Raw genomic sequence first — 11,642 nt, 5'->3', positions numbered from 1 at the left:
GTTCATGGTTGAATCAGAATCGTTGTTATAATCATTGGCCAGTATGGAAAATTAAATAAAACCACTTGTCCAAATCCCTATCTCCATCCATGACTAATTTAGGAAAGGGACAATTTTAGCTAGTTAGCTAGCCACCGGAGGACAACAACACAACAAGATGCAACAATTCAAGTTGTTTCTGTCAATGATGTATTCCTGTCAATGATGTGATAGGAGTGAAGTCAAATCCAAACTGGCTTCCCTTGATACTTTTTTTTGTGTGCACCAGGACCATTCACAGTTGAGCTCACTCAGTTTAGCTCAACACTGATTGGCTATTCTTTTATTATTTTTATTTATCAAGGGAGGCCAAGTGCTCGCTGGCTTCCTTTGCATTCAATGCTGCAGGCAGCAACAATGTCATACACTTTTTGACCAGACAGCATCAGATAGATGGCCTACACATACAGAGACAGAGGGGCACTGTTTCACTCGATTGGATGCTTTCACTGTTGAGATGCATTCAGCCTCTTGTGAATTGAAGGACAATATTGAAAACTACAGTAGGTCTACTTACTTACAGTGGTAGCCAACACACTTCAATGCAAAAGATCACCTGTCTGTTCACCTGTTAAATTCTACAGTATGTTATAAACCGCGCTCCCCTTCGGATGCATATAGACCAACAACTAGAAATGATAATAGCCTATCTAATAGGCCCAATTAAATGAGAGATGTGCTTGGTAATTTGTTGTATGGATAATTTGGGAATATCAGCTCATCACGGCCATAAAATGTGAGGAATTTATTTTGCAATGGTTATCATAACCATTGAAGAATAAATAATACTTACAGTGACTTCGGAAAGTATTCAGACCCTTTGACTTTTTTCACATTTTGTTACGTTACTTATTCAAAAATTTATTAAATATATTTTTTTTCTCATCAATCTACACCCAAAACCCCATAATGACAAAACAAAAACAGGGTTTATACATTTTTGCAAATGTATTAAATATAGAAAACTGAAATATAACATTTACATAAGTATCCAGACCCTTTACTCAGTACTTTGTTAAAGCACATTCGGCAGCAATTACAGCCTCAAGTCTTCTTGCGTATGACGCTACAAGCTTGGCACACCTGTTTTTGGGGAGTTTCTCCCATTCTTCTCTGCAGATCCTCTCAAGCTCTGTCAGGTTGGATGGAGAGTGCTGCTGCAAAGCTATTTTCAGGTCTCTCCAGAGATGTTAGATCGGGTTCAAGTCCGGGCTCTGGCTGCTGGGCCACTCAAGGACATTCAGAGACTTGTCCTGAAACCACTCCTGCGTTGTCTTGGCTGTGTGCTTAGGGTCATTGTCTTGAAGGTGACTCTTTGCCCCAGTCTGAGGTCTTGAGCGCTCTGGAGCAGGTTTTTATCAAGGATCTCTCTGTACTTTGCTCTGTTTATCTTTGCCTCGATCCTGACTAGTCACCCAGTCCCTGCCGCTGAAAAACATACCCACCACATGATGCTGCCACCACCATGCTTCACCATGTGGATGGTGCCAAGTTCAATCTTGTTTTCATCAGACTAAAGAATCTTGTTTCTCATGGTCAGCGTCCTTTAGTTGCTTTTTGGCAAACTCCAAACGGGCTGTCATGTGCCTTTTACTGAGGAGTGGCTTCCGTCTGTCCAATCTACCATAAAAGGCTGATTGGTGGAGTTCTGCAGAGATGGTTGTCATTCTGGAAGGTTCTTCCATCTCCACAGAGGAACTGGAGCTCTGTCAGAGTGACCATGGGGTTCTTGGTCACCTCCCCCGATTGCTCAGTTTGGCCGGGTGGCCAGCTCTAGGAATAGTCTTTGTGGTTCCAAACTTTCTTCCATTTAAGAATGATGGAGGCCACTGTGTTCTTGGGGACCTTCAATGCCGCAGAAATGTTTTGGTACCCTTTCCCAGATCTGTGCATCGACACAATCCTGTCTTAGAGCTCTACGGACAATTCTTTGACCTCATGACTTGGTCTTTGCTCTGACAAGCACTTGCAATTGCGAGACCTTATGTAGACAGGTGTGTACCTTTCCAAATCATGTCCAATCAATTGAATTTACCACAGGTGGACTCCAATCAAGTTGTAGAAATATCTCAAGGATGATCAAATGGAAACAGGATGCACCTGGGCTCAATTTCGAGTCTCATAGCAACATGTCTGAATACTTATGTAAATAAGATATTTCTGTTTTTTATGGGGTAGATTCAACCACAAAGACCAGGGAGTTTTTCCAATGCCTCGCAAAGAAGGGCACCTAATAGTAGATGGGTAAAAAAACACAAAAAAACAGACATTGAATATCCCTTTGACTCAATCTTAATCCTGTATTGACGCTTTGCTTGTTTGATGGTTCGTCTGAGGGCATAGCGGGATTACTTATAAGCGTCTGGATTAGTGTCCGCCATGTTCTTCGGCGCAATCTTGACAGTGTTGCCCCCGTGATAGGTACGAGTCACTTCAAAACAACCCCACCCCTTTCAGCTAATGTAGGCAATACCTGCCAAGAACAGATAACACTGTATACACATGAATATGAATACACACAAGAAAATACAAATGTAGAGTTCACACATTTACCATTCAATAATAAGCCTACAGGTTTGAACCAGTTTTTTTTTATATTGTGTCTACCCCTATGTTACAAGACGGTAGTAGGTCTATCACACTGAACTATAATAAGAACTAGAGACAGCCTCCAAGATGGCCGACCATTGTGTTCAACGCAACCTACTCATGGTTGCATTCGCCGATTCACAGGGGCTGACATCTTGCTAGTTCCGGCTTCAGGAGACCATTAATACATACGCACTAGAATTTGAGTCCAGCGTGTACGGGGAGCGGGGACGGCATTCCAGCTCGAGCTAGAGAGTGGTCGTGGACCTTGATTAGTGGGGACGGGAAATCTGCAGGCACGAAGCACCAACACAACCACTGGAAAAATGAAGAAAATGTGTCTGCAAGTAAGTTATTCAGGACTAAGAGTACTGTGCCCTAACTTTCTCTATAAGCGCACCTCAGGAGACAGTTGTATGATATTTTCTGTACAATGCAAAGGCAATAATGACTTGACGCAGCCACTAACAGCAGGTGTACTCTGGGAACTGTAGTCCTCTTAATTCAGCACATCACAAAGGTGTTTTTGTTTAATTTTTTTGTTGTTGAACACCGATCACACCAAATGAAAAAGACAACAGTTCAGACTTGTGTGTTCTACAGTACATTCTGACTCGGGTCTCCTTCCCAGTGGCTCAAGTTTGTTTTTAGATCATAATACATTCCCTTACATTGACACTAAAGAACGTAGACAATGTATAGTGGAAGAGTGTAATGATGCTGTATCTGGTGTGTGCTCACCATCCTGACCTGTCCCCACTGAGTTGACCCTGCCTTTTAAGTGCTTTAAAGTGCCAGTGCATCAGTAGGTACATGTATACAGCTTTTAATTTGCACTCAAAATGGTTATACAAACAATAGCATTACTTGTTAAGTCATACGAGCATGAGCATAATATAATTCATAACTTGATCACGTCGGAGGCAAAGCAAAGTAGCAGTTACGTGAATTCTCACGAGAAGATAGTGATTAACAGATACAGTATTAACCATGGGAAACATACAAGACATGAAATAATACATTTTCTTTCATTCACACCAACTGACATTAGCGTAACTCTTGCGATTGCTATTACAACAGAGTTGATTGGACTTTGTTTCAATACAGCTCATGCAAACAGAAACAGTAGACAGTAAAAACAGTATCACAAAATAAGAAAAACATCCATAAAAGCAATCATATTTGATCCATACTCTAGATCGAGGTACACTTTACATACTAGCGTCAACTGCTAACCAGAATAGTATTGTCCTCATTAAAGTACCTGTGTGGAAGCTACTAGAACAGGCCTGGGCAATTATTTTCTATGGCGGGCCACATTAGAATATATTTTTTTTGCCATCGCGGGCCAGAATCATATTACAGGATTATACATCATGTGTATGACTGTGTTAACAGATACATCTACTGTAAATCACGTCCAAAATATGCTACTTATTTTTACTTTTTTTTTAACATGCATAGAAATAAACCACATCAATGTTCTCCTTTTGGTATGTATTTTCATTATTAAACATGCAATGAACTACACGGAGGGAAAAGTAAACTGTGCATTCAGCACCACGGACAGAACAATTGTTAACGATGCACAAAAACACAAGAGAGAGAGAGAGAGAGCTCAACATTACATTTAAACCACTCAATCAGTGTGAGGAGTGAAGTCTCTGATGGGCATTGACTAGAGCAGTGAAGTCAGGTATAGCTTCTGACGTCGCTATGTGCAGGATTGCTGAGAGGTGAGATTCAGTAAGAGATGATCTGTGCCTTGACTTGTTATATTTCATCACTGAAAATATCTGTTCACATACATAGGTTGACCCAAACAGTACAAACATCTTGTGAGCATGACTCCTAATCTTTGGAAAGTTTTGTTTATCGAGAGATGCATAGAACCTCGTCAGTGACATTGTTTTGAATAGTTCTCCAATCACTGCATCAGACTGAATCACTGCATCAGACTGAAGATCGATAAGTTCAAGTTGCAGGTCAGTGGGAGCATTATCCACATTGAAGGTGAAAGGAGAAGAAAGCAACAGCATATAATTTCCCAACATTTTGAAATCCTCAAAACGACGAAAAAACTCACCATTCAAAGCATGCAGCAGCAATTTATACTTCTCCCTCTGAACATCTGATAGGGAACAGACTAGTAGTGTCGGAAGGTGGGTGAGATTGTTGGCTTCTACTTGACGGGTCAGGAGGAGTAAGTTTCCCTTGAAGGCTTTGACAAGGCTGTACATCTTATGTGCAAAAAGGCCCTTCCCTTGTAGTTTGGAATTCACTTCATTCAGTAAGGCCACGATGTACACGGTGAAGGCAAAATCAGCCAACCATTCCTTATCTTGCATTTGAGGGAAACCACATATTTTCTTTTCATTTGCAAAAACTCAGCAATGTCTGACTTCAGGTCCCACACCCTTTTAAGCACCTTCCCCAAACTCAGCCATCTCACGTTTGTGTGGTAGGGGAGATCTGCATGACAAACTGCCCGTGGTTAAAATATTTTGCTCTTATGAAGTTTACCACTTTAGTGACTGTATCCACAACATGGTTCATTTTCAGAACACATTTACAGAGCATCTCCTGATGAATAATGCCATGCAGGAAAATAATTTTCTGATCTGGGTTGAGTCCAGCTACTTGAGCTTGTATCCTTTTCAAAAGGCCAACGTTTTTTCCTTTCATGTTTGGGCACCCATCAGTGGTCAAACCGGATAACTTTTCAAAACACAGTCCCAGCTTTGCCACACACTTTACCTCCTCCAATAAATATTTCCCTGTGGTTGTGCTCTTCATTGACTGCACTGAAGCATGCTCCTCTGTAATTTCAAAGGCCTGAGGTTATGCCTCGTAAGAATATCAACAACTGCACCGTGTCACGTGCATCACTGCTCTCATCCAGGGCCAAGGAGAAATCCTTCACATTATCTTTCAACGGTTGTTTCATATTCTCTGCGATGTCCTCAACACGCCTCTTTCTTGTTTGGGCAATGCATTGCTGCAGAGTCAATAAAACATCCTTTAATGAGTTCACCCTCAGCGAATGGCTTGTTTAGCAATTTTGTGGGACAGTACATACAGTTGAAGTCGGAAGTTTACAGACACATAGGTTGGAGTCATTAAAACTCATTTTTCAACCACTCCACAAATTTCTTGTTAACAAACTATAGTTTTGGCAAGTCGGTTAGGACATCGCTTTCTGTATGACACAAGTAATTTTTCCAACAATTGTTTACAGACCGATTATTTCACTTATAATTCACTGTATCACAATTCCAGTGGGTCAGTAGTTTACATACAGTAAGTTGACTGTGCCTTTAAACAGCTTGGAAAATTGACATCATTTGAGTCAATTGGAGGTGTACATGTGGATGTATTTCAAGGCCTACCTTCAAACACAGTGCCTCTTTGCTTGACATCATGGGAAAATCTAAAGAAATCAGCCAAGACCTCAGAAAAAAAATTGTAGACCTCCACAAGTCTAGTTCATCCTTGGGAGCAATTTCCAAACGCCTGAAGGTACAACGTTCATCTGTACAAACAATAGTACGCAAGTATAAACACCATGGGACCACGCAGCCGTCATACCGCTCAGGAAGGAGACGCGTTCTGTCTCCTAGAGATGAACGTACTTTGGTGCGAAAAGTGCAAATCAATCCCAGAACAACAGCAAAGGACCTTGTGAAGATGCTGGAGGAAACAGGTACAAAAGTATCTATATCCACAGTAAAACGAGTCCTATATTGACATAACCTGAAAGGCCGCTCAGCAAGAAAGAAGCCACTGCTCCAAAACGGCCATACAAAAGCCAGACTATGGTTTGCGACTGCAAATGGGGACAAAGAACATTATTTTGGGAGAAATGTCCTCTGGTCTGCTGAAACAAAAATGGAACTGTTTGAACATAATGACCATCGTTATGTTTGGAGGAAAAAGGGGGAGGCTTGCAAGCCGAAGAACACCATCCCAACCGTGAAGCACAGGGGTGGCAGAATCATGTTGTGGGGGTGCTTTTCTGCAGGAGGGACTGGTGCACTTTACAAAAAAAGATGGCATCATGAGGGAGGAAAATTATGTCGATATATTGAATCAACATCTCAAGACATCAGTCAGGAAGTTAAAGCTTGGTCGCAAATGGGTCTTCCAAATGGACAATGACCCCAAGCATACTTCCAAAGTTGTGGCAAAATGGCTTAAGGACAACAAAGTCAACGTATTGGATTGGCCATCACAAAGCCCTGACCTCAATCCCATAGAAAATTTGTGGGCACAACTGAAAAGCGTGTGCGAGCAAGGAGGCCTACAAATCTGACTCAGTTACACCAGCTCTGTCAGGAGGAATGGGCCAATATTCACACAACTTATTGTGGGAAGCTTGTGGAAGGCTACCCGAAACGTTTTACCCAAGTTAAACAATTTAAAGGCAATGATACCAAATACTAATTGAGTGTATGTAAACTTCTGACACACTGGGAATATGATGAAAGAAATAAAAGCTGAAATAAATCATTCTCTCTACTATTATTCTGATATTTCACATTCTTAAATTAAAGTGGTGATCCTATCTGACCTAAGACAGGGAATTTTTATTAGGATTAAATGTCAGGAATTGTGAAAAACAGAGTTTAAACGTATTTGGCTGAGGTGTATGTAAACTTCCGACTTCAACTGTAGCTAGCTCTCGCAATTCTGTCATTTTTTGAATGCAGTTTTGTGAAAAGTCCTTGCTGCTTTTGCAACTGAGACAGCAGCTCTTTCGATGCACTTGCCCTCTGCTCAGAAGACATATTCCTATATTTCTCTGCATGCTTCATCTGGAAGTGTCGGGATTTTCAAGTTGTAGTCTTTCAAGACAGTGATGCTCTCTTTGCAGACTAAGCACACAGCTTTCCCTGATACCTCAAATAAGTAAATATTTCGATGTCCACTCCTACTGGAACACCCTACGTTCATTGTCTACTTTCCTTTTATTTGAAAAACAAATTTTGCTCAATTTCTAGCTAGCTACTATTTGTAACTGTGAAGTGTGTCTCAGCCTGTCAGTCACTGTCTGTCCTCGTGCAGTTGTTATTTATACGTGCCTTCAAAATAAATGTCCTACAAGCGGTGGGAGTTAAATCATTACACAAAGGCGAGTATTCAATGGGCTTTTAATTTAAACAACAAATCCGTTTTTCAAAACTTTACTGTCGCAAATTCTTTATGTGATCTGAGCATGATTCCACGGGCAGTATTGAATCAGGTCTTGGCCTGCATTTGCCCAGCCCTGTACTAGACTATTGATATGCAGCCACAGTGCGTGTCCTAAAGGTGAAGTGTTGAAGGTGCCCCCTGGGGGTCGGCGGAAGGCAAAGGGGTAAAGTCCCAGTGGGCAGTGGTGGAAAAAGTACACAATTGTCATAGTTGAGTAAAAATAAAGATACCTTAATAGAAAATTACTCAAGTAAAAGTGAAAGTCACCCAGTAAAAGAATAATTGAATACAAGTCTAAAAGTATTTGTTTTTTAATATACTTAAGATACAAAAGTAAGAAGTATAAATTGTTTCAAAATTTCTTATACTGTATGAAACAAACCAGATTGCACAATTTTCTTGTTGTTTTTGAAATTTTATTTACAGATAGAGAGGAGCACACTCCAACATAATTTACAAATTAAGCATGTGTTTAGTGAGTCCGCCAGATCAGAAGCAGTAGGGATGACCAGGGATGTTCTCTTGATGAGTGTGTGAATTAGACCTTTTTCCAGTACTTTTGGGTGTCAGGGAAAATGTATAAAAAGTACATTATTTTCTTTAGGAAAGTAGTGAAGTAAAAGTTGTCAAAAATATAAATAGTAAAGTACAGATACCCCCAAAACCGACTTAGTTCTTTCAAGTATTTTTACTTAAGTACTTTACACCACTGTCCGCGGGCGTACATAATGACATCGCACGGTTTTCGTAATAACAGGAACTGCAAGAAGTCAGCCATCATGGCGCAGAGATCCGGGTGCTGCCGCAGGTACAAGGCATGCTCCGCCTTCAACTCCTCCTGTAACACACACGTCAGGTCAGAAACTTGGGGGTTAGGGGTTTGAAAGTTAGGGGCTAGGCCAGGGTGAGAGTAGGGGTTAAAGGATAGGGTGCAGGGAATAACAATGTCACTTTTCTGTCCAGGACATTGGAGTGCATCTGCATGTCCTCCTTCAACACCAGATGCCTCAACTCAAACACTGGCTCATAATCCCTCACCTCTGACACACATAATCCTAAACATGGAAATAGGTGAACACTCCTAATAGTGTGTTTACCTGTTTATGTGTGTACCTGTGTGTATTTGGGGTGAGAACGTCAAGAGCCTTATGTTGAAGGAGAGCCCACCTGCACTCAGCTGGCCAGGTGCCTAAACAGGAACAGGATATGACATCACAAAGGGAGAAGGAGATGGCTGGAGCAGTGGTGACCTGTTTGTAAATATAATCAATGAATCGAGCGAATTGTAGAAGTAAAAAGTGTTGTCCTCTTACCCGTCGGTAGGAAGTAGCAGTGCCAAAACTGTCAAGTGGCTGGGATGTCCTCTCCATCCCAAACCTCTCCAGATTCATAGACAGGTAGGCTGTTTGAAAACTGAAACAGTACACAGACTTAGAATGTCCAGCTGTCAGACTCTCCCCCATCTCAAATGTCCTCCTCCACCTGCGCCTCTCGCCTCCCTTCCCCTATCTCATCCCCTCTGTGTTACCAGTGATGGCTCCCTGTACCACATGGAGTGTTGTGATAGGTCCAAGGCTATGTGATTGCAGAAGTATGCTCCCTGCGACTGGCCCTCTCATCTCCACAGTCACCTTGAACTCTCCCAGCTCTCCACTCCCCTCCGACACAGAAAGTCTTCAAACGCACTACAGTGCTACACCTCCGCGGTCCCTACACAGAGCACACACAAACACTCAATTCAAGAAGCTATCAAGCAAACACATCAGCTAGTAGTCAAGTAAATAGGCTGTGTTATAAATGATTAGCAAGCCATCTTTTTCACAGTGACACACAATAGCAAGTAGCAAGCCCACCGGTACAGTAACATTACAGTAGTGTTAGCTAGCTAGTCAATAGGATATGTTAACTATCTTTTCCACAGACACACAAACCCTTACTAACATTAGCTAGATAGCAAGTAGCAAGCCTACTGGTACAGTAATATTACATTAGCTAGCTAGCTTCAAATGCTAGCTAGAGTATTTTGTTGACTTGTGTGCCCAGCCGCTAGGGTAACGCTAGCTATCTTTTTCAAGCCACTCAACTAGCTAGTTTGTCTAGCCACAAACAGTTGTGATCATTTGGCCACGAACACAAATTACACTCACTGTGTGAGATGAGATCACTGTGCTATAATAAGAACGAGCAGGTATCCAGGACGAGAGTGTGAGTGATTTCCATAGTTTTTCCCTGTGTGTGAGCATGTAACAACATGAATTTAAAATGTTAATAATTTCGGTCGAGTGATGGAGAAAAAAGTAAACAAATAAAAATGAAAAAAAAAAATTGTTGAAAGACAATTTATGTAAAATTGAAATGGATATATTTGGCACAAAGGTGATAAGTGTCTCTTTAGGAATTGTTTTTCTGGGCTCGGCATCAATTAAACTACAGTACCGCCAGTCGGAACCCTGGTCCCTTAGTCTATGCTGCGAATCTGCATTGTAGTGGTGCATGGGTCAGCTGTTTGTTCACCAGCATCCGCTCACAATTGCTGATAGTAATAACCCATCTGCGACTGCCCGACTATATGATGTGGGAAGTACAGGTGCTAGAGGTGCTGCAGCACCCCCTGATGGTGTTGGTAAAACTGCAAGAATTTGTGCTGTTGGAATTTTTTTTAACTACTCAACTACTTTTATGTTGCATTATTGATATGATAATGGGATTGGTAGGGGAGAGAAAAATGTATATGGGCCTCATTCTGTGTAACCGATGTGAAATGGCTAGCTAGTTAGCGGTGGTGCGCGCTAATAGCCTTTCAATCGGTGACGTCACTTGCTCTGAGACCTTGAAGTAGTGGTTCCCCTTGCTCTGCAAGGGCCGTGGCTTTTGTGGAGCGATGGGTAACGATGCTTCGTGGGTGACTGTTGTTTATATGTGCAGAGGGTCCCTGGTTCACGCCCGGGTCGGGGCGAGGGGACGGACTAAAGTTATACTGTTACATCTGCATGGAGAGCTCTCAGCTGTGTTTTGTAAGTGGTGTGCTCATGACATGCTCCTATTTGCTGTATGATAGACAGTTTAGTTTGAGTTAAGTCACATCTCTGTCTCTCCTATGTCCCTCTCCCCTTGTGGTGGATATCAAGTGCTCTGGAGAGTCTCTCGCAATCATTTTTACACTATTTTGTTTTGTTTACAATTCTAAACCTGGAGAAAGGGGAATGTGAACAATATCAAATAAGGAACATGGCATTCTCTCGCCCTTGGCTCGCAGGCCTGTCCTGCCCTTGTCAAATACTTAGGTGTATTAGCCCACTAGTCTAGCAAGCAACACAGCGCTGGGCGCGGCACAGCAAGTGGTGCTTCCGCCCGCTACTGCTGGATAGAGGTGAGCGCTTTTCTCCGCGATGGATCGCATAGGAACAATCTAAGTTACAACACCCTTCTCGTTATCGCTCGCTCTCACACACGTTGTAATTACGCAGTAGACCTACAAAGAAAAGTGCGCTCTGTTCACATCTGTCTATTCCTAGGTGGCGCTAGTTTCAATTTGTGAGTTTAAAGTTTGAGGAAGCTTACAATTTATCCTAACGTTTCTACCGATCTGTGTGTCAGTTATGATTTTCATATGCGCATTTCAATAATACCGTCTCAAAATCATTGTCACGTGGTTAATACAAATCGGAATTAAAATGATAAAAAAATCTCTAAGTTAAAATGCCACTTATGCGAGAGGACCAGATTTTGCTATATCTTTGGTGGTGAGTTAATTAAGACAATCAGACATCCCCTAATGGGCACTTTCCTAGATGTGCAGGCAGCAGGCCAAGTACTTCTAT

Source organism: Salvelinus alpinus, chromosome 23, assembly GCF_045679555.1.
Source record: "Salvelinus alpinus chromosome 23, SLU_Salpinus.1, whole genome shotgun sequence".
Taxonomy (NCBI): domain Eukaryota; kingdom Metazoa; phylum Chordata; class Actinopteri; order Salmoniformes; family Salmonidae; genus Salvelinus; species Salvelinus alpinus.
This window is presented reverse-complemented; position numbering follows the sequence as displayed.